Source organism: Typopeltis vanoorti, chromosome 3 (genome assembly GCF_054136105.1).
Source record: "Typopeltis vanoorti isolate ZY-2024b chromosome 3, IOZ_Tvanoo_1.0, whole genome shotgun sequence".
In the NCBI taxonomy this organism is placed as follows: domain Eukaryota; kingdom Metazoa; phylum Arthropoda; class Arachnida; order Uropygi; family Thelyphonidae; genus Typopeltis; species Typopeltis vanoorti.
The window spans coordinates 146,248,616-146,275,277 of record NC_143551.1 but is presented as its reverse complement, the minus strand read 5'-3'; the positions used below and the strand labels follow the sequence as shown (position 1 = coordinate 146,275,277).

Sequence of the window (26,662 nt, the reverse complement as noted above, 5' to 3'; positions counted from 1 at the left end):
GTCTGTCAACAGCGCGAAAAGATCAAATACTTGGCGATAACGGAAGGGTCTTTCAACAGCCCGTTTGTTTATACACTCGGGCTATCCCTAGTAGCGACAGAATCACCGCTGGGTTACAACCGTACGAAATGCTCAGGCGGTAACGTCTGTTTACAAAGTATTCCTTGGACAATTTCCTTTGTAACTAACCAAGTCCGGATTTAAGAAAGTAGGCGATGCGTCACATTGTAATTCTCCACCCCCACCCCACCCTAGCTTACCAAAGTTATCGGGAGAATGTTAGCGAATAACGAAGTCAATCCACCAGTGGCTTCGCTCTTTATTTACGACATCATACTTACTGTCGAGTGCGATTAAAATATAGAAGAGGTCGCAAAGGTGCGACCAAGTGGAGAAATTAATGTCGGCTATTTGTTTTACGGAGTTTAAAGGTTGCGTTAAATTATTCCTGCGCACTTATTGGCGTGCGTAATAGATTTCTACGTCGTATAAAAGGAAATCAGAATGGATGCGGGTGATTTACATGGAAATTCATTAAAGACGGAGAGAAACAGATTAAAGGATGCTTTAATTTTCTCCGCTAATACTTGGAATCTAAACTTGTGCAAGTCTTATTAACAAATGTCAAAGTGGATGCACTGAAGAAAAGACAGCAAAATCATGAAGATGTGAACTTGTACAAAACCGCCTTATTCGTGTTCAGTCTTTTAATTTCATGATAAAATACTTTGGATGACGTCGAGCGATGCTATCCGTCCATTCTTTGCTTACAATAATTTACATTTTAGACACGTGAAAGGAAATTCACTGCAATGCTAATTGTTGTTCTGCGCGTAAAAACAAGTTTGTTTTTTTTTTCATTTGCATCCACAAAAGGATGGTGAAATCTCAGTATTGTGATGAGATTAATAATAAGACCATTCTAGTAAACCAAAACTTATTTTTATGCCACTTCGTATCAGCAAGACAGTTCCACCTACTTCCTTTTGGAAAAAGAAAATGGATTTTTTAAGAAATGGAATTAATAAATCCAATACGCATTTCCCTTCCAAAATTGAAAACTAGATCCATCGCCACATACTCTAGTCCAGCGTTTCCCAGATTTTTCCTACGACGGAAAACTTCACAAATCCTGAAATTTTCACGGAACACCTTGGTTATTTTGTAATGTATTAATAATTAATTATGGCATAATCATAAAGAGTATTAGTACACTTATGTATATGGTGTGACATGTTGACAAATAAAATTACATTTGAATCAGTTATCGATCACTTGACTAATGAAATCTTGTAGCATATTGTAGTTTCCTCAGGCCAACCTCATTAAATTAATTTGTGCTGATTTTCATTTACATTTCCCATTCTGATCACGAAGTATATTTATAATATTATAAGTACTTACGAGTGAATGCAGACTTCTTCTCCTGTGTGCTGCTAGTTTCCCCCCTCCTTTTGTACATCCTGGAGATCTTTGTAGGCTTGAGGTGGATGACTCACTATCTGTTCCGTCACAAACACCTTCAATAAGAGATTTCTTAATACCAAAATTAAACAAAGTGCCTTGTCTCTTATTCATATTAGATTTTAACTCTGCATTCCTATTACTTTAAAAAAAAAAATCACAGCACTCCGGTTTCAGAACAAGCACTTACACACTGCAATACGAACTTGCGAAGAAAGTATTCAGTAGTAATAGATTTGAGAACTGAATACAGACTACCGTGATCTTCAATTTTAGTGAAAAAAATCTTCCTTATTCTTCCTTGCTGATTGGTCACTAACATTTGCAACAAGGATGTTATTTCGCTCAGTTTGGAGAACAGAGGATACGCCGCCCATTGTTGTAATCGGCTTGCAGGCAATTTTTATGACCGGTCATAAACAGCGGTTCTCCCTTTCCCCGAATTACTTCCATGTTTAAAAATACTCGGCTTGGTCACTGACATCACGGAACCCTTATTCACTTTCCGTGGAACACAATTTGGGAAACCCTGCTCTAGTCCATAGATCTATAATCAAGATCCTGCAGATAAATACACTTTTACAAAACTGTTCCTGTTAAATATTTATAGGATTAATAACCCCCTCCCTTCCCCAAGCAGAGAAAAAAATCCGCGTAATTTTTTTATTTGCGAATATTATTTTTGTGGCATCGTTTTTGATTGGAATCAAACTATTGCTTATTCCAGGCGTAGCAGCTTCTTTGCAAGCGGAAAAGTTTAATGAAATCCACAAAGATGAATGGGATAAATTAATTCTGGAACCGAATTTCAATTTAAATAAATAATCGTAAATATACCATCAGAGCATTTATTAAAATGCCTCTTTTAAATATAGATATTAAAAGTTGTTTATCTCAGTAATGTTAGAAATGGATGTGAATTTGAGGTAAACAAATAACATTGAAATGATATGCAGATGAATACATACTGAAAATGTGTACAACTTCATTCTACATTAAAAAATAATAATGAAGTTGCAAATGTTTCTCTGAAAAAGAAAGCAAATTAACTGTATCCGTTGTGATTACAGCAAATATTTCAGTTACTTGAAGGGGGAAAAAACGAATTTAACATGTTTCTTTGAAGAGGAAGTCTGAATAGAAACAGTTAAAGTAGTTCTATACGTTCAATTCACGTTATTACACGAGTAATCGTGGCTCGCTGCCAAAAAATCCCTTGCTTTGAAAAATAGTATGGCGGATTTACATCCTCCTTAAAACACTAAGGTCGCGTACTGTCGTGTTGACAACAATAGCAGATCTCCAGCTGACACAGCTGTCTTGGGGAAAATACGGGAATGGCCGGGTGGCATTAAATTTGCTTAGTTCAGTAATATGCGTTTTCGCTGCACTTACTGTGAGTGATAAGAAACTGTTTAAAGTCACATGTATGCGGGGGCGAGAAGAAAACGGTTCGTTTTTTTTTTTTTTTTTTTTTTTTATTCCCTGCCATGTAACATCTTCAGAAGATGGAATGCTGAAAAACTGAAATGCTGGCAAAAAGTTGCCACTAGCAACTGTTTTTTTCAGTTACTAGTGGCAAATGCCTACTAACAAACAATGTTCGTGTTTTATTGCTGTGAATGAAATCCTTCACTGGAGCATTAAAAGCTTGGCTAAGATAACGATCGTTATGCTGTGATAATAGGAGAAACCTCATGATCTAGAAGTTGTTCTTATACGTTGTAGACGTGACTTAAACTCAAACGAGTATTACGGTAGGAGCTACTATAGCAATTTAAAATTTACAGCTGATGACCGTAAAAAAATAAATAAATAAAAATAAAAATGTACAATGGAATGTGCGAGACTTCGAGGTTTGTGCTGCCGGATCTGTACAATATTTTACGATTGGTTCACGTCTTTTTTTTTTTGCAGTTACAGGTATAAATAAGTACTATCTGTTTTCACATCTGAATCACACAACCATTAAATTAGACATCACGTGAGGTACACGCGGAAATGAGCCCCTACATCCAAGACAATGTATCCGCATGCTTTCAAGGATAAATGTCGAATTAAAGTGGGAAAATGTCCCACTATGAACACAATCGAAAGTCATTTTCATGACGCTGTAAATGCCCCCACCCCTTTAACTCCGTAAAGGTCATTTAAACTTCATGAGACCACCATTACCCGTCACGGCTTTTATTCCTTATTGGTTTTACGCTTCTGAAAGAGACCCCTTTGAACAGTACCGTTGGTAAATCCTTATTTACTCCCCCTCCATACAACACTCCAATCGCTTCTACGAAATTTCAGTTTGAATAGCTTCCAGATGGTCCCCTAATAAACTATGCCAGGTGAGGGAAACGAGACAAGCAATAAAAAATAAAAAATACTTGACATCCACACAAATGGATTTCTTTGAAGAGAACGGAAGTCATTGGTTCTGGTAAAGCGCTTACTTGCCTGACCGTCTGTACTCAACATCCGGTCATGGCAGGTAATACCGAACTACGTTTTTGAAAGCAGAGCGCGCTTTTATCGGCGTGACGGGATCTTGCTGAAGTGTACTACAAAGTGCGCTTATTACCAACTTAGTTCTGTTGGTTGGCTTCCCCATCCGCAGATGTTTCCAACGTGTTTCGTACCGAAATGCAGACACCGTCAACTACAAAAATGACGACAACCGACGAGGAAGCGTGTATTTCTTTGAATGCGTTTGCGACACGACTAGTTTCCATCTAACTGGAGGATTGCCATTTTTTTTTTTTTTTATTCCGCGTTGAGAAGGGCGATGACTTTAATTCTATTGCCGAGACATTACATTAACTTAAAATCATATGATTTAAGTTAATGTCACGTCATCCAAATATCTTCGGTAACATTGAAAGCTTACACAAATTGATTTAACTGATTGAAGATTCCGAATCATCTGTGTAAGACTCAACTGTATTAAGAGGAAGACATTAGTGGTTCCTATTGCATTTAAGTGTCACGTGAACAGTTGATGGGATGAAGCTTAAAAGCATTCGAATAAGTTGTTACTTGGAATCATGGCTGAAGATCTAAAAAGGCAACGAGATCAGATTAACTACATGTTATCTGGCTTCGGTAAGAAAATCAGTTTGAGATTAAAAAAAAAACAAAAAACTTTTCGCTCCATATGAGACTGAATAACTTCCCTTCAGTTCTAGTCCTTATAAAATTCTTCGCGTAGATGGAATTCAAGCTCGAATCTCTTCAATTAAAACGCAATGTCCATATCGATCTGAGCTACTGCAGGTAGTTATGAAGACAATCTTAGTTCTTCCATTAAGTTTCGAGACGTGGAATCTTCGTGATGACTGGTTGGGAATTACGCCCGAAGAGATTGAGATCAAAATTAAAATATTCTTCGGAACTACTTTCCCTGTTAAAGAAATACAGAACACATTAAATACGTTAAGTCAGTTGCAGGAATCGAGCGCCTTCTACTTACGAGCCTGAACACCTCACCTTCAGATGAAGTGTCTAAAAGCGCATAGTTGATACCGACTGAGCTACAGAGACTACTTGAAAAGATCATAATCACGTTTTACATCTTAAGTAAAACTGATTTGCCGGAAGTAGGACGAATATCCAAAAGAATTTTTATTTCTTCCCTCCTAAGTTCATTCTACATCAAAGGTTTTTCCTGCTTAAAAACAGAAACTACTCCAAAACATTTCTAGTCTAGTGGTTGAGTTTCTTGGTGTTAGCACGCGTAACATGAAGTGAATATTACATGTCGTGCTTCTAACCCTTTGTGCCACACACAAACGTAAGTGGATCGATGATCCGCTTAAGATATTTTAGCAAAGCTTCAGCTCTTCACAGAACGTCAAAAGATAATTAATTCAAAACGAAATTCACGTAATTGCTGTAATTATACGTTAGTGAAAGAACCGGCTATTGTTTAAGTAACTAGTGAAGAAACATGAAAGGAGTAAATAAGTTTTTTTGTGTGTGTCTAATTCTGTGCATTTTATTCAAGAATCGTAATGAGGCTGAAAGCTAACCCAGTATTTGGAGGATGAACAAGTCAAACTTTCCTTTTCATATCCTGGAGGAATAACGACAACCTCACGGAAGATAGTAACGGAACCTTACTCACTGAAATGCCTCATTTCCTTGCTCAATAAGGAAAAGCAGAACAGACTTGATTAACAACACAGCTTATTCAACAATCCATTTATCTTTTTGCGTAAACAGTTTATCCGATGACGGACAGACAGTCTCATCTGCTTCATGCAGAAGTTTTAATGCCCAACCAAAAACAGTTACGTAGATTTCAACTTGAGAGGGAGGGGGGGGGGGAAGTGAAATATTCAGGGCAGTATTCATAGTACGTCAAGTTTACTTTGGATGCTCTTTTCTTATTTATATCAGTAGATTTACTTTCCACAAGGAGTGAAGTTTAGTCCAAAGAAAACAAAGGTCACTAGTCCTCTGAAGATATTTAGCTTTAGCCGGAGTAATTAAAAGTCTCGTTCTGCGGGATGAAAAAATCCGGAGTTTCCAGGAGTAAGAGGCTTTCCACATTCGCGTGAAATCGGCTATCTTACCACCAGCTAAAAAGCTCTTAAAAGGTTCTTTGGTCCTAGACGGGATTCGAATTCAGAATCATAAGACTCGTGCACAATCTCGACTATGAAGGAATTTACCCTTGAAAATCCAGAACTGAAGACATTTCAGTAGACATCGATCAGAAGGCACAGTTGAACTGTACGTACGCTCGTATAAAAGTTTCACGTCCTTGATCTGTCCTTCCGCGGAAATTACTGTGATATCTAGCAGGAATGCCAGGTAGAGTTCGCGCTGAACGGCATACGATGCCGCTTATTGTTGGGAATGGGGAGAGGAGGGGGTTAACGTCTAGGAAAGCAAATTCATGAGTGTGCGAGAAGATGGCTTCCCACGATGGGTCTTGGGATTCCATATAATATCGACGAAATTTTGACCCTATGTCAGGTAACATTTCGACAACTTCCATTGATGTCATGCTGCTAAAAATGACATCCCAGTTTCTCGTTGAATACGAAGTTCGGCCGACAGTCGAAATTCTTGTGGTCGAATTTCTTCGACTTAGATCGTCTGGATAGTGTCTCCAAGTCAACTGAGCCTATTCATACCGTACTGGGTTAGCCAATTATTTCTCCAATTTTAATTCTTCCTCTTGGCAAACCGAAATCTCTAATGATGCCTCTTTCTAAAATTCAATTCATTGTGATCAATTCGTTTTGATTTTTCTAATTGTTTTCCCTTTTAGTTTAAGACAAGCGTAAGTGCATATGCTAAACTTAGAAACATTTTAAAGCTGAAGGTCAAAATGTTTCCAACAAGTGCAGTATGAGAAAATTTCGAACTCGTAAAATCTAGATTGAAACTTGTTTGAATATTCATTCTGAAGAAAAAGGAAATGATTCAAGAATTAAAAAGATTCATAATTCAGTCCGAATTGGATCAAATTCCATCATAATCTTTCGTGGGTATTAAAATATTAAGAAATAATTTTACTATTGTTTTTGACCTGGTAGGAGTCAAAAACAATAGTAAAATACGCAACAATAAAATAGCCACAAAAGCAAAATCCACGTACCGTTCAACAAGTTCATGTCGACATCCAAATATCACTCTTACCATACGTGGGGTATAAGTATAGGTTTTACAGCGGAAGGTCATGTCATTATATATTAATTTAAGCGCCACCTGGTAGTGTACTGCAATTTTATTTGTAGAAAATTAATGTGTTTGATATTTTATGATGGAGGGGGGGAAATTCGAGGTGCACGTGCTTCCAATTCATAAGACCTGTTATTACAACTGCTTGAAAGTTGTGTTCGGACCCACCAATACGACCCCGCCTTATATGAAGGTTTCGTGATTGCTCAAGTTCCGATCTGACGATTAGTTGCTCCCGGCTGAAAGTGATGGTGCTGACCGCGCGAAGAATGGCTCACATAATGGGAAATATTGTGAGGACGTCATCGCTAACTGTACAAGGATTTCGGACAAGTTCAAAGCCAATGTACCGTACGATTTAAAAGAAAAAAAAAAGTCAACAAAATAGTTGAAACACTCAAAAGGTAACGATAAATGTTGAATTATTAAAGCCAGATCACAACATCCACAGGTTTAAATAGTTCGATTCATTTATAACTCGCACAGTTAAGAATTAAGATTTAATAAAACAAAGCAGTTTAATTAAAATAAGTGTTTAAGTGGAATATCAACGTTTAAACTATGCGGCATCGAGAATTTCATAACTGTGCTATAACAGCAGAGCACCCCCCCCACACACACACACACACGCACGACGATTAGATGGCCAAGTGACTGACAATGAAAAGTATACGTGGTAAATACTCCGGGAAGTGTAACTTCAAAACAACCTGTCGCTAAACTTCCCAGCTGCAATACTTCGAAATATTTGTCCAGCTAGTTGGACAAAGCAAGCTGATTTTCCATTCGCCAGCTTCGCTGCTCAACTGAATTAGTAAAATGCAACACGTTAGTTCCGCTTCAGCAACTGCAGTTGTGCAAGTATTCATTTTCGCGAATAGGATTGCAACTGTAGCAGGAAGCCGATTGCAAAAGGTGAAAAGATTAGCGGACAAATATATTTTTAATTAGATTCAGTATTAAAAAAAATAATAAAAACATTTCCAATCAAAACGGAAAATAGCAAATTTTGTCAAAAAAATATTACAATGACACTCTTTCCTTAAAAGGAACTGAAATGCTAATAATACGATATCGTTCACAAAATCCAAGTGTGAATTTATGTTCGAGCTGATCGACTGTTAACATTCTGGGCCTTTCTTCAAGAAACTATCTGGGGTGACAACGGCATAAAAACTCGCAGCAAACTGCTCAAATTCACACTTCACATAATTGCTACCAAATATGTTCAAGGCTAGTTTTACGCTTACGAAGGTAGAAACCTATTCAACAGTATTAAATTACATAAACATTATAGTATACCTTTCTTTTATTAAGAAATGGCATACTTTTACTATAAAGAAAATCTCCCCCCCCCCCCCTCAGTTAATGAAGAATAACTGATTGCCAAGACCGGAACCACTAGATAATACGTCTTTTTTTGACACTCCAAAAAAAATTTTTTTTTTTTTTTGGAGTGTCAAAAACTGCTAAACGAGGTTTCCGTAAGTATCCCCCCCCCCCCCGAAGTCAGTTACGCGGTCTATTTTGGTAAAACGTGCACCGAGCAAAAACAAGTCCCTACTTGTCCTCCTCTCCCACTTGTAGCCGCTTCGTAAGAGAGTTAAGCCTAAGGGCTTAACTATCTTGTGTAATTAAAATTTCTCATTAGCATTATAAAGGAAGAAAAGTATCGCTTTAATCCCATGTTCGAAAGTTTATTAACTAAGAAATAATTTCTTTGTTTTCGGGTTAAGAAAATATGTAACAATGCGGGGATATTATGATGAACAGTAGGGTATTATTGGAGAGAAAAAACTAGAAATACTAAAATGAAACGTTTATGGTGTGAAAAAAGTAGCCGATGATTTACCGATAAAAACACCGTTTTTATTAGGATTTAATAACTTCCGATTTTGTTTTATAAACCTTCATTAAAAGTTTGTGTTAGTTTAGAATATCTCTTAGTACGGATTGATAGTCATGACAACCTAAATATTGTTTAAAATTAACGCAAGAGGTCTCCACTTTATTAATGCTGGGGAAAAAAGTAATTTAGTGAAATGTATATTTTTTTCGGCGATTTTGAAATCACTAAACGAAACGCAATACAACTGTCAACGCACTCGAGCAAAAGAACACGCTGTTAAATGCTAAAGCAGGAAAAATAAAAAGTATGTTTGCTTAAAAGAAAACGTGACATTGAAACATAACAAGAAAAACTTACCTGAAAATACACAAAAAGAACTTCCTTTCCGAATTCGGGGGAAAGAGAAAAAGGACCTTGAAATCCAAACAGAAAACGAAGCTTCGTTTGCCCACTTCTTAACAATACACACTGTTCAACAGACGACAGATCACAGCTCAATACCATGCTGCTCGAGCCATGACTCACGTGTGACTGCTATGCGCGTTGCTGAGAAACCATCTCGCGAGCGTGAACTGTTGTGGTTGGGCAAGACCATTAAGAAAAGGTGGGATAGAGGAAAGGCGCATGACGGAATTTTCGTCTACTTTTAAAGAAATTGAAAAGTGATTAAGTTGTCTGTTAGAAGAGAGAAAAGAAATGCTAAGATATTTATAACAGGTTTTATTAAAGATAAGAGATAAAACTGAGATGATTATTTTTATTTTGTTTGTTTATTTATATTTTTTTTTACAGAAACAAAATACTAAAGGGACTCATCCTCAACTAATTTTAAACTAACATATACACGCGCATCGAAATAACTTTAGGCACATACTCAGAGCGTGATGAACTTTTTTTTTAATCTTTTATTATTAATAATAGTGGTAGTAGTAGTAAACAGGAAGTTCTCTGTCTCATTCACCCATAACTCTCGGAGAGGGCAAGAAGTTTATTAACCTGAAAATATATCTGGCATTCGCATTGAGCGGAGGGAGGACTTTAATGGCGGCTATAATTAGAATATCCTTTTCTTTTTATGGAGAAACAGTATTTATAATTAAAAAGGAGGTCAAATATTAAATTCGTAGTGGGGTTTGTTTTAAGTGGAATTTCCTTTCCATGTTTTTTTTTTTTTTTCTGTTTTAACAAGGATTTCAGTCAAGTAACATAAAAATCTTATTTCAAAGTTTAAGGTAGATTGAAAAAAACCTGAAATGAGGTTATGAAAGTTGATTATAGTTGTAATTTTTTTTAAAAAAAATACTCCCATTTATCGAATCTTCCTTTTGTTGATGTAAAACATCCAAAGAAATCAATACTATTCGTATTTCAGCGAACTAGTAAGATCACGTGATAATATTTTTTGTTCGACGTGAATTTCTAGCATCTTTAGTTTAAAATGGTTGATATATTCTTAATAGACTAAGACAATATGATGAGATTTTGTATTTAAAAGAAAATGGCATTAGAAACAACGCAGACGTTACCACTACTTGAAGGCCAGACTTAAACATGAAAACTCGAGAGTACAATTCCTTGGTAATTAATAAAATAAAAAAATTTAAAAAAAAAATCCCATCTTCTCTGTATGTTCTATTTAATCCTTCAGTGAAATCACCGCACGTGTTAGAATAAATTTACGTAAAAATGAAAGAATTACAAATTCGGATTCCGATGACGATTTATAGCTTATTTCGTTTACCCGTTTAGATTTGATTACATTTACGTGTACATGAATGACACTTTCAGTGTTGGCCGTTGATATTTTACCGAACCTTAATTTGAATCGCTGATCAGAACGAAGGCAGCCCAGTCAATGATACATCCTATCATGTAAGCAGGTTTTACGTCTAAAACTAGAGAAAAAAAACTTCTACTATAGACTAAATGAACACTTCTTGACTGTCTGTTCCTGAGCTAAGCTTTGTAGTTTGCACAGTTTACGTTATAAATGTGCCTCCACAGTTGTTTAAAAGAGATGCATCAACAATCCTCTGCTATCCATCCAACCCTTAGACCGTCAACTGCACTGTGTATAGATTTTTTAAAACTATCGTGGGTGGGCTTGGTTAAAAAAAATGAAAGAACAGAAAAAAAAAAAAAAAAAAACTTCTTATCTACACATCACCACGAGACAGTGGTAGTTCCTGTTATTTAGAAATCTCGAAGAACTTGGACTGATGACGGCCCCTGCCGAGAGAGATGCTAACAGAAACTTCGAATGCTGCGAATTCGCTCGGGAAGAAGAAGAAAAAGACGAAATTTACGGCATCTGGGTGCATAATCAAACGATCGGCTTCCAGCGGCGTGCGCGCGTGCCACGGCACATTAGTTCAGATAAAGAAAAGGTGGGGGGGAGGGGAGAACTTGTCGGAATAGAAACACGAAATAAATTTTATTTCTAGTGTGGAATGTAGAGAATAACGAAGGAGTTGACGCTCCATTTACTTTGCGATTACAGAAACGTTTTACTAGTAATAGATAAAGTTGTCGATATAAATACGTATAACTCGATCGTGACCTAAAGAAGTAGCGATGCTTGCCCGATTTTCCGGAATAATGATAATTAATAGTAAGAATAAACGTAAAAAAAAAAAAAATTCTTTACATGTAGCTAATTGTATTCCCTATTTCCTGTGTACTAACTAGAAGTAGATATGACGTCACAGATGTACTCATTCTATGTTATCCACGTGCATTGCAGCTGGTTAGATAGAAGAAGCATGCCCTTGTTTTATTAGACATAATTTGAATACCCTCGAGGTCATACGATGGCGGAAGGTAACGTGTGCAAATTTTATTCGTGCACTCTCCCATGGAAAGGTTGGTCAAGCGCATATTGTCTGGAGATTAACGGAAATTTTGTTTATGACAGAGAAATGTAATAAACAGGCAATTTGCCTTTCTTTCTTTCTTTTTTTTTTATAATTTCATAATGCTAACGCAATTACACATTAAAATTATCAGGGTGAAAGAATATGAGGTCGAGTTATTACTTTTCATTGTTTCGTACTGTCCTTTGGTTAGAAAAACAGATGGATTCGAACCCCGACAGATAAGCCGTAGAATATTCAAAAAGAAGTCGTGACATTAACCCTGCAGTATTAAATTAAAAAAAAAAAAAAAAAACTAGGGTTCGAATGTTGTGTAGAACGTGAAGAACTTATAAAAGAGTTTTTCAAACTGAAGTACTCCAGCCAGTCTCATATGGAGATGGATTTTTTTTTTTTTTTTTTTTTTTTTTTTGACGCTCCATTTACTGTGCGATTATAAAACATTATGAAAACCTTTTACGAGTAACAGAAAAATAAAGTAACAGGTAAATAACCGCTGCGAAACTCCAATTTTCATCCAGAAAACAGGGAAACTATCAAGAGTTCGATTGTGTGTTGAGAATTTAGCGTAGCGTATTTATGTGTGTCAACAGGGTGCGTTCTTATGGTTGATCCCCCCCCCCCTTTCATCGAATAGAGTTTTGTTCCACCAGAAAGAAAATCATAGTTTGGAAATCACTGAGTTCGCAGATTCTATTAAGAAGGTGGTCCTCAGCGTCATACTTCGCAAAACAGACAGCCCGACCTCAGGAGAAAAGGCAAAACAATCACAGACTATAATACATATAAAATGTTCTATATGAAATACAGAGATAGGTGAAACATCTCTGAAAGAAACTTTTGAATGTAAATAAAAGTTAAAAAATAGGAAACACTAAAGCATGAGACTAGAAAATAACATTTGGCCTAAATCCACGAAAGAAAGTGCAGATAAAGATCAGTCACATGCTCAAGAATGTCCTAAGTCACTTTTAGACGATGTATACTGCTTCCTTCTACCTGTTCGTTCTCTTTTGTGTTATTATTTCAGCTAGAATTTTACGTTAACTTAAACTTGTCAAAGCTAAGAACAAAGTTAGGACAATAGAATGGAGTGCAGTGACACCTGACGGAAATTATCCACATCAAATAACATGTTAAGTGGCAGTTTTCGAAATTTCTGGTTCATTCTGAGTAGTTCAGTTGGATTTTCGTAATTCATTTAATTCTGTTATTTTTTTTTAAATATACCAAAATATACATTTTGACGAAAACGCTGTATTTTAACAAAAATGTGGGAAAATCTCCTATACTGATCAATAAACGTTTTCTAGCCTACTTGATTAAAAGCAAATTCACCATTTTTATATGCCGTATATGCGTGACCTACTTCTGTCAAACAAGGTATTTGGGCAACGCGACGAGAAATAAAGACAAAGCAGAATTTGGGATTTGTCTGTGAATTGTTATACATACGTAGTTGATTTATAGGACACCCGCATTCTTGTGTGTTCCGCCCAGATAAGAAAATACTTCCTACTAGAATCTTTCTTGCTGTGTGTTTGTCGAAAAATAGTTCTCCAGTTGAGCACACACACTTGTTTTACTTGTTAAGTGATATTTGTCTTCATTTTTGTTTTTTTTAAAAAAAAAAGAAATATTTGAAGGAAAATATTTAAATAACAATAAGTCATTATTCTTCATCCAGCAATATTTTCAAGTTTACATAAGGCTACTTAAGTAGCTTAAAATCAGCTCAGTTAATATTTTTACAAGTAGATTACCAAGTGTTACTTTTATATATATATTTAAGTTATACAAAAATATTAAACTTTTTTTTTGAAGATTGAAATTCAATCCACATTAAAAGTAAAAAAAACACTTTGGTAAAGAATTCTGTAATTTGTTAAAAATCACATAAAATGAAAAAAAAAAAATTACCTTGGGCTCAGATATAGCTCAAATTTGGCTCATATCTCGAGATATGAGCCAAAATTTGCATGCCATGCTTATAAGTGCCAAGATCAGGTCAAAATTGACATTCATATAAATTTACATATGTATATATAAATAACATTTATATAGTTATAAATTTGGATGCAGCTGGTCCCTATTTTCCTTACCATTGCTGAGTGGTTGGGTACATTCCTTCGGCATGCTAAATAGGAGGCCATGTTTACTAACCTTGTGTGTGTGTGTGTGTGTGTGAGCGCTCGTTCTACACTCATCCCACAATTCAGCAAAATTAAAAATCAGATTTTCTTCCGGGAGGAAAAAGCTTATCCTCAGAGAGGACCTACCTGGTCTCTTATGAGAATAAGAGTTAAATAGTTTGTCACGCCAGTGAAACCCATAATCAAAAGCACAATAATAAAAGGCGAATATGCAGCGTTTTGGCGAGTCGTCAAGTCGGTGTGTTTTTAAGTACTGTGATATCAAAATAACTGATATCAAAGTTTTATTCTTATTAAGTTCCCGATCTGTTTCAAAGTTTGTTTAATAATGTTTCCTAACTTAACTATATAATCACATTATTTATTTCCTTATTCCTGGCTATATAATACTGTTTTGTAATAGTGTAATTCCCATTAGAGGGAGCTATAATCGATGCCTAAAGAGAAGAAGTAAACGTCATTCTACAAAATTGAATCAAAATTATTTATCATGTTTAGAATACTAAAGCAAATTAAATTATATTGTAAATAAAACTGTTATGAAAAATTTGTTTATTTTATAAGCTCTTTGAATAAAATTTGAAAATACACCTTTTATTTTTTAAGATTGTCTTCATTATTCAATAAAGCCTAAGTCATAAATCAAATATCAAATTAAATAAATCAAAAAAATGGGTTTTGGGTAGATTAATTGACCATGAGATGCGGTGATTAATGATTAATACCCTTGGAGGGTAATGGATGGCAATGCTGTAGCCAACGAAGTTCTAACTGAGGCTAGGCTATTGCTGTTACCCTCCTGCCGTGATCAGAGCCTTAATAGATCAATAACACCTTATCCCAATACTGTCCTATACAGATAACGGAGAAGATGAAAAGCATTCTTGCTTCGCCCCTTAAAGCCAGTCCTCATAAGGACTTTAAATAAGGAAATCAAATAAATGATGATTGCATGGCTGTCGTTGTAATCGGACGTATTCCTTTAGACTCTGCCCAGTTGAATTTTATATAAGGTTTTTCGGGCAGCTCGCATTGCACTGGAACTAACACAGTTCGAGACCTACTATCTCCTCCTCTGTATGAAATATGCAGAGGACTGATGGCCGGCAGGCCCCACCCGCAATGAGGACCAGTGGTGGATGAATGGTATTTTAGGAAGGTAGGTCTCTGCACTGTGTCCAAGTAAGTTCCCGAAACTCCTCTTCCCCTGTTTTTAGGACAGTCACCTATAATAAACTAACTTTTTGCTGGTAGACGCTCACTCTAAGCTGTCTACGAGATTAGCTAGTGGACCCTTAAAGTCTACAGGATCACTCAAACTACTCGGGAAACCCGAACAACTGCTATTTTCTCTTAGGCCAAATTATGGACTCTCCATATGATGAGCTCGACTTCAAGCAGCTATTGGCAATCTTTAAACATGTAGGAGGCCTGCTGCAAAGGAAATGGCCAGGAAAGGTAGCAATCCACCAAATAGAAGAGGTTGAAACAGAGGACTATCAATCCTCTGACCCTCTCCCCAGCACTTCTCAAGATAACACCAGAGAGATTATATCGCCGGTTAACGACCAGTCCCTAGTGGACGCAGGTAATTCTACAAACTATCAGGTTGTCAGCAGAAAGAAGCGCTCTAAGGGGTCGCCAGCTGCAGAACCTGAAATAATACCTCAACCCTTGGAAAGAACAACTCCAATGGACTTAACAGCACAACCTAATGAAAGAATAGAGACTGACTCCAGGGCACAACCCAAAGAGAGGATTCCATCAGTAATTTTAAGAACAAAAGAAAAATGGTCTTTAATTACAGAGACGATGGAGAACGCAAACATCAAATTTACATCAGCCAAGAGTACAGATGAAGGAATCCGGATTCAACCAGAAGGGACTTCGGACTACCGCCAACTCACCAGACTTATGGATGAACTGAAAGTCCCATATCACACATTTCAGCTTAAGAGTGAAAAAAATCTAAAAGTGGTCATCAGAGGTCTGGCTGAAACCATACTAGCTGAAGAAATAGCTACTGACCTCAGATCATAAGGCCTAGAGCCAATTAAGATATCGCACATGTACCCAGCAGACAAGCGCCCCATGCCTCTGGTCTTGGTCGAGATCAGTAAAGACCATAGAGAAATTTACGACCTTAAAATAGTCTGCAGCTTAGTCATCAAGACCGAACCTCTCAGAAGAAGGGCTTCAGCTGGTCAATGCCATCGCTGCCAAAAGTATGGGCATGCACAAAAGCTATGTAAAGCGGATTACAAGTGCAGTGACAACCATCCCTCGCACACTTGCGTCAAACCACGCCGGCTAAGTGTGCGAACTGTGGCGGCCCGCACCCAGCCAACTACAAGGGATGGTCACTCCACCCATCCAACCAATCAGAAGCGAACTACACCAGAAATCAGAACGCGGGATGTTACTCCCGAGAAATCATACGCATCTGCGGTCTCTACTAGTAACAAACCGGCATCTTGCAACCAAACCTCCGCAGCAATCCTAGCTGCTACTCTAGGAGAGATGTTAACGGCCTTTAGTAAAACAAATCTCAATCAGGCCAACACCAATAAAGTCATCTTCTCCATGATTAATGGATAACACGGTTATTACCATAGCTAACTCAATACAGATTGCTTATTGGAATGCTAAAGGGCTAAACAACAATCTCCTAGAACTAAAAGAATTTGCTGAAATATATAAGATAGACATCCTTTTAGTCAACGAGATGCAGCTTCAGCCTTGCGACAACCCCAAAACAAGGCACTATACACTGCTAAGATCAGATAGACTCAACGCTAGAGGGGCAGAACTGCTATATTTGTTTAAAAAAAAAAGATAAGATACAATGAGATCAAGAAAACAAGAACTACAAACCTGGAAGAAACTGGAATTGAAATACATACCTCAGACCTCTCCCAGCTCCTTGACACCAATAGTGGTGGGAGACCTAAAAGCAAAACATTCTGCGTGGAACAGTAGAAACACCAATAATAATGGGAAGAGCCTACACAATTTCGCTATGACAAGAAATATCACCATAGCAGGTCCTGTTGAACCAACACACTACGGACCACTGGGCAAACCTGACGTCTGGATATAGCCATTTTCAGGAACACCCCACACTAATTCCAGTTACAGGTTATTAATGATCTTAGCTCCGACCACAATTCAGTTCTGCTTAGCCTAGGCGGAGAAGCAAAAACCATCTCCGGACAATCCTACACAAATCTCAAGAAACTCAATGCAACTCTCTGCAACATCACAGGCCCTGTCCCAACCATCTCCTCACCCAAAGAAGTAGACAAAGCGATCAATAAACTGGAAAGTACAATCCAAACTGGCCTTGCAACAGCCTCCACCGTTACTGCTCCAGCTCAAACTAACCTGTTCTCAGAAGAGATTCTAAAGCTTATCCGCAACAAATGATTAGACGTCGATACCATGCAACACTATAACCCGAGGATAAACAAGAGCTTAACAGGGCAATAAACCTAGTTCGATATGCAATCAAAGACCATAAGAATCAACTATGGGAGAGGAAAAAGCTCCTTAAACACTGTAGATAACTCAGTATGGAAAATGACTAAAGCCCTTCGCTGTGATCACCCAAACATACAACCAATCCATGGAGAAAGAGGTATAGTCTACCGAGATGATGAAAAAGCAGAAGCTTTTGCAGACACTCCGGAGCTGCAATTTCAACCAAACTACACTCATGCGGACTTGCGCTTCATTGAAAAAAAAAAATCCACAGGCAAGTAAGTACGCTATGCACTTCATCATACCACCAGCCGTCACAACACAAACTATACTACACCAAATGAAATATACCAAATCATCAAGAACCTCAATAACAAAAAAGCACCAGGTCCTGATCAGATTTCAAACAAAATTATAAGAGCAGTCCCTCACCAAACGATAATGCATCTAGTGGCTATCATCAATGCGATGCTAAGCCTCAACTACTTCCCCACTCGCTGGAAGCAGGCAGATATAATCCTCATCCGCAAACCGGAGAAAGCACCTCAGTTCCCCCAGAAAACGCCTACAAAACTAAACGGACAATCTAGACCTAATCCCAAAAGAACAATTTGGTTTTCGAACTGGTCACTGCACAACTCAACAAATCCACAGACTTATAGAATACATAACTATCGGATTTAATTGGAAACAACATACAGGTGCAATCTTCCTGGATGTGGCGAAAGCCTTCGATAAAGTGTGGCACAAAGGCCTCATCTACAAATAATAACTGCAAAATACTCACTAAACCTCATCCAAATCATAGACTCTTATCTGAAAGACCGAAAATTTTAAGTGAAACTCCGTGGGCTCAGATCCACTACAAGAAGTATCACAGCAGGTATCCCGCAAGGCTCCCTATTATCGCCGCTACTCTTCAACATTTTTATCTCAGACGTCCCAAGCACAGCATCAACCACCATGGCTTTCTATGCAGATGACATGGCGATACTGCCCAGATCGCTCAGACCATACCTAGCCACACAACGACTACAAAACGCAGCAACGAATCTTGAAAAATGGTTTCGGAAATGGAGAATTGATGTCAATGCAGACAAAGCACGGCCATACTATTTACAAGGAAGAAAGCAGACCATCATGGAGCAGTCACGATGTTCAATACTGATATCCCATGGCAAAAAGAAGTAAAATACCTGGGAATCAAACTAGATAACCATCTTAGCTTCAATTCCCACAGCTCTCATGCCTGCAACAAAGCAAACTCAGCAATAGCTCAACTCTACCCTCTACTCAACCGTAGAAGCAAAGTCAGTCCAGAAAACAAACTAAGAATATACAAAGCAATCATCAGACCCATACTAACTTACGGTTCACCAGCATGGAGCCACACCTCCCCTAGCAACATCAAAAGATTACAAATAATCCAAACCAAATGCCTCCGAATGATCTTCGATGCCCCGTGGTTTGTAAGGAACACTATCCTCCACCAAGATGGAAACCTGTCAGACATACCTACGTTTCTCCTCCAGATAGCAACCATGTACTTTGGTCAGGCATCACTCCATCCCGACCTACTCATTCGTGAGTCATCAGATTACGATGAAAAAGACAGATGGAAACATAAACGCCCAAAGGCGGCCCTGATCACAAATTGAGATATTTCTACACAGCCCTAATTAGGGCGAGCCAAGTACTCAAAACTTTCTTTCTTTAAACAATTAAAAAAATACCAATTACGGGATAAAACTCCAAGGGGGTTGATATCCATCCAGCCATAGAAGTTAGAAATCAAATAAATGCATTTTATTTTGTGTATATGTGAGTATAGTACTCTTGGTACAACTTGAAAGGAAGTCTTTGGAGAAGCAATTGATATTTTTTGTTGTTTTTATTATCGTGTTTAAAATTGCAGTATATCACAAACATTACGGAACGTCAAGAAAGAAAGCTCCATTCACGATCCCCTACAATGATCGCCTGTCCTACATTACCAGTATTAAAGTTCCCGTTTCTAGCCAACATGGTGAAAACTATAGAGTGAATTCTACAAACAGCTCATGTTTGTTGAACCTTGCTTAAATATTTTCTCGATTTTTCATTATCACTTTATGGAACATGTGGTTGCAAAGCAGTGGTTTTCAACCTATGGATCACCAGCCGCTGTTGGGTCGTGGAAATATTTCATATGATTCGCTATTCTACCTCCGCACATATCAACATAATGCAATATTTTATTAACTGTAAGTTTCTATATTTCTAAACGACAATAGATTCAACCTGCCGTAGAGAACTTAGTGGGATACCCTGTTTGTTTGTATTGGTTTGAGTCAGTATTGAGGAAGTGCTCGTCAAGGTTACCTGTTTGGGTGGCTGAGTACACGTTAGTCATCACGTGTTATTCTTTGTACGACCGAGTTAAGGAGTCATCATAGTGGCATGATGAAATAATCTAATCATAACAAAAGTCAGGCTCATCAAGTCAAAAAAAAAAAAGAAAAGAAAAAAAAAGAGATGATATGAAGAATTTATAGAGTTCGTCTTTACCTCAATAGTTATCAATGGAGAGAGACTTCGTAATATGTTATGAAGGTTTAGTTCATATGAACTGTTTCCTTTACATTATATTTAAACATAACTTTGTTCATCTTATGATTATTTGGTCATGAAGTATACGAACTGTGAAAAGTGGATTGTGATAGTAGGTAGGTAGGTTGAGACCCACTGCTATAAAGGATCCCGAGTTAGAGCAGTACCGCTAGTGCACAGCATGACTAAGAGCATCGTAAAACAGTTTTAACACAGGACTTTTATCATTTGGGATACACATTCCATTACAATATGGTAAATACTTAATGTGTCGTAAATTGTTCTGGAACAACATGCTAAACCTGGGAACCAAGGATTGCGTATAGTTTCAAAGGTGTTAAAGTACAAAAGCTGACTGTCGTTCTCATCGAAGAGACTTTTCGTTGCGTGGGATGAACGTCAGTTTCTTGGTCGGACATCTAATGATAACATACGCGTGAACAGTTTACCTCACTGGAAAAAAAAATAAAATTTGCTGTTTTTAATACTAAAGCTCAAGTACACTCACAAGTCAAACCATAACAGTAGTTTGGATTTCCTTTCGCTGAGATAATTGCTTTCACCTGTTTTGACATTGACTCTACGAGATTACGGATGGTGTCGTAAGGTATTCTAGACCAACTAGACAGAATAACCTCCAGAGGGTTAATGACCTAGCGAGGCACAGGCGTGGACATTCCACATAATTCACATAATTATGTGGAATGCATATTCCACATAATTCACATAATTGTGGAATTATGTGGAATGCATATTCCACATAATTCCACATTTGGGGAATTATGTGGAATATGCATTCCACATAATTCCCCAAATGTTCGATGGGATTCAAGTCAGGAGAAAGAATTAGGCGGCTAGCAGAACACCGAAATGCTTGAATATGATCTTGAGACCATCCTTACTTGCACAATGCGAGCCTTGTAACACGTGATTCTGTCTCGCTGGAAGAGTTCAGATCTATTGAGCCACATTGTGACCATGTTGGGCAATACCATCCCCAGGTCAGAATTGGTGGTCAGGATGTGTTTAATAGGGATGAGAGGACCCAGTGATATATCATGGGAACAATCTTTATACCGGGATACCATCACCACCGGCCTGTTTCTGGCCAGCTCGCAGTCTGGTTGGTAGAAACAGGCTCGATGGTCATAATGTTTTGGCTCATGAATGTATTATCACATATGGACAGAAAGTATATTAAAGGATACTTTGGCTCTCTGGTATAAAATATATTGTTATTATTATTATTATTATTATTATTATTATTATATAAATACATTAAGACTCGGCTAGTTTTGAAAGGTCCGACTTAAGCAAATTCGTGCAACGAAGGTCAACTCGAGATGGCTCATTGGCTTAATTCACTTTGCCTCAACGGTTCAAAAACCTTTTTCGTTTTCATTCATTTACGTGACTCACTTTATTCCTCATTTTGAACCCATACGTTTCAAATGGATACGTACCTAAATCATCCAGGACAGTTTCCGAACTGTATAACAATATGGATTGCTAAGGCGATTTTTCTAATCTTCCTTGGAGTATCGAGACCAAGGACCCGTGTATACAAAGTTCGGTTTGTTTCCTTCAAAATCGAAGATAAGTTACACGATTGCATACGGAAGGGGCAACTTTTTTTTTTTTTTTTTCCCAGAAACGTGGGTTTTTCGTCCCTCAAAACAAACAAATCGGATCACAAGAATCAATCCACGCTATTAACCGACCTAATGCATTTCGTTTTATCGTCTTGGTTGTTTTTTGCTGTAATTCTAAACAAACCCAACTTTGCTTTTCCATCCTTTCTTTCCATGGCCAATTAAATACTCATTGTGGGCATCTGCGACTCTTTTTGCCAATGACGGTAAACCGCGAATCTTCTCACCGCTGCATTTATGTCAAGATGAATTTAGAACATTAAAATCCCTTTATTTTCTAGACTCTTGTGAACGTTACATGGTTGTGTATGCCATCAATGAAAGACATTTTCGGTGCGACAAGCATGCATCTCATCTTCGACGTCGTCGTCGCTTAAAAATACTGTTTTATAAGATACAAAAGGTGATAATCAGGTGTTACAATGTCCTTACCATGGAGGCGAAAATTTTCAATGTACCTCTTGAAATGCTTCGATACTTACATTTGGCAGAATGAGGTCGAGCATTGTCATGACGCAAAAGAACGCTTGACAACAACCCCTTCAAGGTGAAAGACACGTTTAGACTTGTTTATTTAAATAGTAAGCATGGTGACTTTGAGTGTAACCATGGTGACATGGACATGATGTGTCATTATTCTTACACGCACACAAACAGTGCAGCCATCGATTCTGGCTAGAACATTTAAAAATACAGCATACATCTAATTTTTATAATAAACTTGAGTTTTTCATATATAATACGAAAGAAAGTTATATAATAAAGTTAGCGTTTCAAAATAATTTAGAAATATTTAATGTGAAGAATTAAATAAAATATTTTAGAAATAAAGCATTTCACTTTATTAATATAAGTCTTATATAATAAACGTGGATAATCACGTTTAAATGAACAACGAATGAAACAACGAATGAACCATTCGTTGTTTAAATTATGAATGTACGTCGTTTTCCGTTCAGATCTTCCCGGAAACGAACAAATAAATTCTGAAATTGCATCCTGGACCCGATTATATCACTGTAATTTTTTATTAAAATTTACGAAAGTATACCTAAAATAGTTCTTTATTTTTTGATGTATCATAAATCAACTTATCATTAATTGTTGAGTTCCGTGTAAGGGCCGAATCCTAATTTTAATCGGATCGGATGCATGTGGTCCGGGTTACTACTGATAACTCATTCTTCTCGACATTCGAGCCTGTTATACAGTATTAGCGGGCTGTTAGGGAGGCGTCAGCGACACAAAGTAATCGGCGAACTCTCGAGTCCAATGCGAAACATTCTTGTAAAATTCTCTTTTCTATTTTCGTTGAATCTTCAAAATTAATTTATTTATTAATGCAAAATTAATGTAAAGAATATTGGAATAAATCTCTTAACTTTATATTACTATTTTATATTATTTTGAAAATTTATGAAAAAATTTGTATAAGCAGGACTAATCCGTAGGTAACATTATACCTGTAAAGCAGTTTTCATTTGTTTTTCATTTCCTGTTCGTTTTCTTCACACTTTATTCAAAAAAAACTTTTTTGGAAAGGCGCCGAACATTAATCGCACACACAAGAAAAATACTATGCGCCGGTCCTGTCTTCCAAGCCATGGTAAAGTGCTGGAATCTATGAATGGCATTGGTTATGTTGACTAGATAAATTGCAGCTTTTCTTGGAAGCAATTTTCTTGGTAATGCCATCTGGATCTGGAGCCGTTTTGTTGTTCAGTTGAGTTATGGTGTTTATTACTTCTGATGGAGTAATTGGGGGTGATAGGTTTTGAGTTATCCTTATGCTGTCGTAAAACTTTCTTGACCCGGTGGTGAATCTTGTAGATGAGGTTGATGTTTAGGTTTTCATAAGACGGACTGCATTGTGTTTCCAGGTTATCTATTAGAGCTTCTGCTCTTTCTTAGTATGAACAATTCCTTTCTTGGTATGTATTGGGGGTATGAGTTGACTTTTGTTGCGACTAGTTGGAGCATATCGCGAAAGGCTTCAACTGGAATCTTCATACAGCTGCAGTTTTTATCGATGCTGCGAAGGCATTCGATAAGGTGTGTGGCATCACGGCCTTCTTTATAAATTTATAGAAATTAACATGCCAATGAAGTTAACAAAAATAATCTCTGCATACCTCAAAGACAGATATATGCAAATTAAAATAAACGAAATAGTATCAACCAGACGTAAAATCCAGGCAAGTGTACCAGAGGGCTTTCTTTTGGCCCCTCTTTTATTCTCAATCTCCATAGCTGACATCCCATAAAGCCTGAAAACAACCATCACTGCACTACGATAGCAAGATCTCTCAGCCCCCAACTGGCAATCAGCAGACTTGAAGGCAGTGTTCATACACCGGAGAAGTGGTTGGAGAATCCAAGTAAACCCTCCAAAAAAGTTCAGCCATACTATTTTCCAGAAAGAAGGTTCTCGGCAAGAAGGACATTCATCTCTTAGGAGTTAAGATTGGCAGACAGAAGTCAAATATCTGGGAGTGCAACTAGATAAAAAAAAACTCCAATTCAGCAATCAAATAAATCTCATAGGCTCGAAGACATCTGAAGTAATTGCTCAACTCTACCCCATGAACAACCGCAGAAGATAACTGGATATACAAAACAAGTTACTTATCTACAGGATGGTAATACGCCCGGTCATCACTTACGCGCCCCATGCATGGATCCATATCACGGAAACAAATATTCAAAAACTTCAGAGAATACAGAACGACTGAGGATGATTCTGGACGCCGCGTGGTTTATTAGAAACTCCCAGATCCACAAAGGAGTCAACATTCCTTACGTTTCTTCCCTTCTCCATGATCTAGCAAGTTCTTTACCAAGACAAGCACGCACCCTAATCCGCCGATCAAACAAGCTACGGACTACAATGAAGCAGAATGCAGCAAATACAAAAGATGTTTAGGTTTTCATAACATCTTTTGCATTTGTCAATCCTACGTCCAGCTGAACACAGCTAATCTCACAGGACGAGCTTAAAGCTCAGTAACACTCCATTCAAAGATTTTTCTTTACAGACAAAGGAGAATACGAAAAGCATTTATGCTTCACCCATCCAGCCAGTAACGTTCTACATTTTGAAGTATCGGATGCTTCCATATTGAATGATTAAAAAAAAAAAAAAAATATATATATATATATATATATTTTTTTTTGATTGTTGTATGATATGCGTTAACACTTATTATATATGAATTATATATATTATAGATATAATACAAAAGTCTTAATCATCCAGGATAAAGCAGCTCACACTGAGTTATAAACAAAGCGTACTATGAAAAGTTGAAAGTGACTAAAGGTCCTTCTTTCTTCCTGATTCAGTACTATCAGACGTGTCTTCTCAAAACGTACAAAAGCGTCCTTCTCTGCTGATACTCTCGGACAAATTTATCACACGGCGTTAATTATTGTGAATCTGTAGCAGAAACGAAAGAAACATTGAAAGATGTGGAAACAATTAAAGATAAGCTGTGAAAGTAGAAAATAAAGAAAATGTGAAAATGTGAAGTAGCATCCTTCTACAAGATGAATTTATTTCAGAAAGGTTGTCGTTGCGCATTGAAAATGGCAAAAGAATTCCCAGTTCATAATTAGCATTGCAAATATCAAACTTAGAAGAGTCGCTGGAAGGATGCTCCCAACTGATATCAAGACAATAAGAATTCATTAAATCAAGAGAAAATTCCAGTCATGTTAAACCAGGAGAAAAGTTAAAAGCAAAGCCCAAATAATCCCGCGTACTTCAGGCCTTTGAGGCCCACGACTCCAGATTCGATTTCGTAACCATGATTTTAAAATGTCCTATGCCTAAATATTTATTGTCTTGTGTAAACTTCCTGGCTACCCTTCCTGTTTTGTGGGAAGAAAAACCGGAACATTTAAGAGAAAAAATCTGCCACTTCCACGTGAGATCAGTAACTCACCTTCCATTGAAAAGCTCTGATAAAAGATTTTCGTGTCCTTAATGGGATTCGAACCCAGGTCTTTCCATCCAGAGCAGTTCCTCCGCTAGTTCCTTAGATGGAGCTGCAAAGAAAGATGGAAAACAAGGCGGATTCCTAAATTTCCTGAATCGGGGGACATTTTAAACTCCCACTTCCTAGGACCTTCCAACCAAAGCCCATCGTCGATACTGATCGAGGCTCCTGTAAAGTTGACGATAGCATGGCGGACCTGTGGGAGGAAGGTCGAAAAGGTTTGGTCCGCGGCAGGACACTTAAATTATGTAGAAGTGGTCAATGATTATTAACTACACTAGCACATGAGAGAATTAAGATTTTTATCTGATTTTTTTTTTCCCGAAATTTGCGCGGTAGGGATGATTGCTATTATTATTATTATTATTATTATTATTCGAATATGCACTAAATTGAAGCAAAAATTGTAAGCACAGTGGTTACACTAACTATTGTAATATTATTAATTAAAAGATCAGTAATTATGTCAAGAAAAATACCAAAACACTTATTATTAGAATGGCGATAGAAAGGTGTGACGTCATCAAATCCTTGTAAGCCGACCAAATAGCTAAATAGGGAAGAATCAATGAATCATTTCATTGTTATAATCTCCAGTTTACAGGTAATTGGAGATTATAACAATAGTAATAGAATAAGAGGATTTGGGTTTGGAGATTCAAGCCTCTATTTTGGTCTTCTGGTTCCGAAATATCTATTATAAAAGAGCACAATTTTCGGCCTTTAATTACGATAAAATAAGATAACTTTTAGTCTCAGGCATATCTTTTTAATAATGTTCAAATTTTTTAAACCTGTTTTTCCCCACTGTCGAAAATCATAATAGATCCGTAGGATATTTCAATGCTATTCTGTTTAAAATGGTCTTTACCATAGCCAGGAGAAAATGAAAGTAAAGGGGTGTGGACGAATAAGTAGC

The 26,662-nt window shown here is 37.2% G+C and overlaps 1 protein-coding gene across 2 annotated transcripts in view; it reads right to left on the bottom strand.

Moving 5' to 3' along the window:
- Nucleotides 1–26,662, bottom strand: part of LOC150108639 (serine/threonine-protein kinase PLK2-like) — a 321,698-nt gene that overhangs the window by 254,667 nt on the left and 40,369 nt on the right. The window contains exon 1 of one of the 2 annotated variants that reach the window (XM_090416097.1): nt 9,356–9,504. The exons of the other annotated variant lie outside the window; for it this stretch is intronic. The gene's annotated coding sequence lies outside the window, so the exon portion shown is untranslated. Of the gene's footprint in view, nt 1–9,355; nt 9,505–26,662 lie in introns of those variants that run through there. 2 annotated transcript variants of the gene reach the window in all.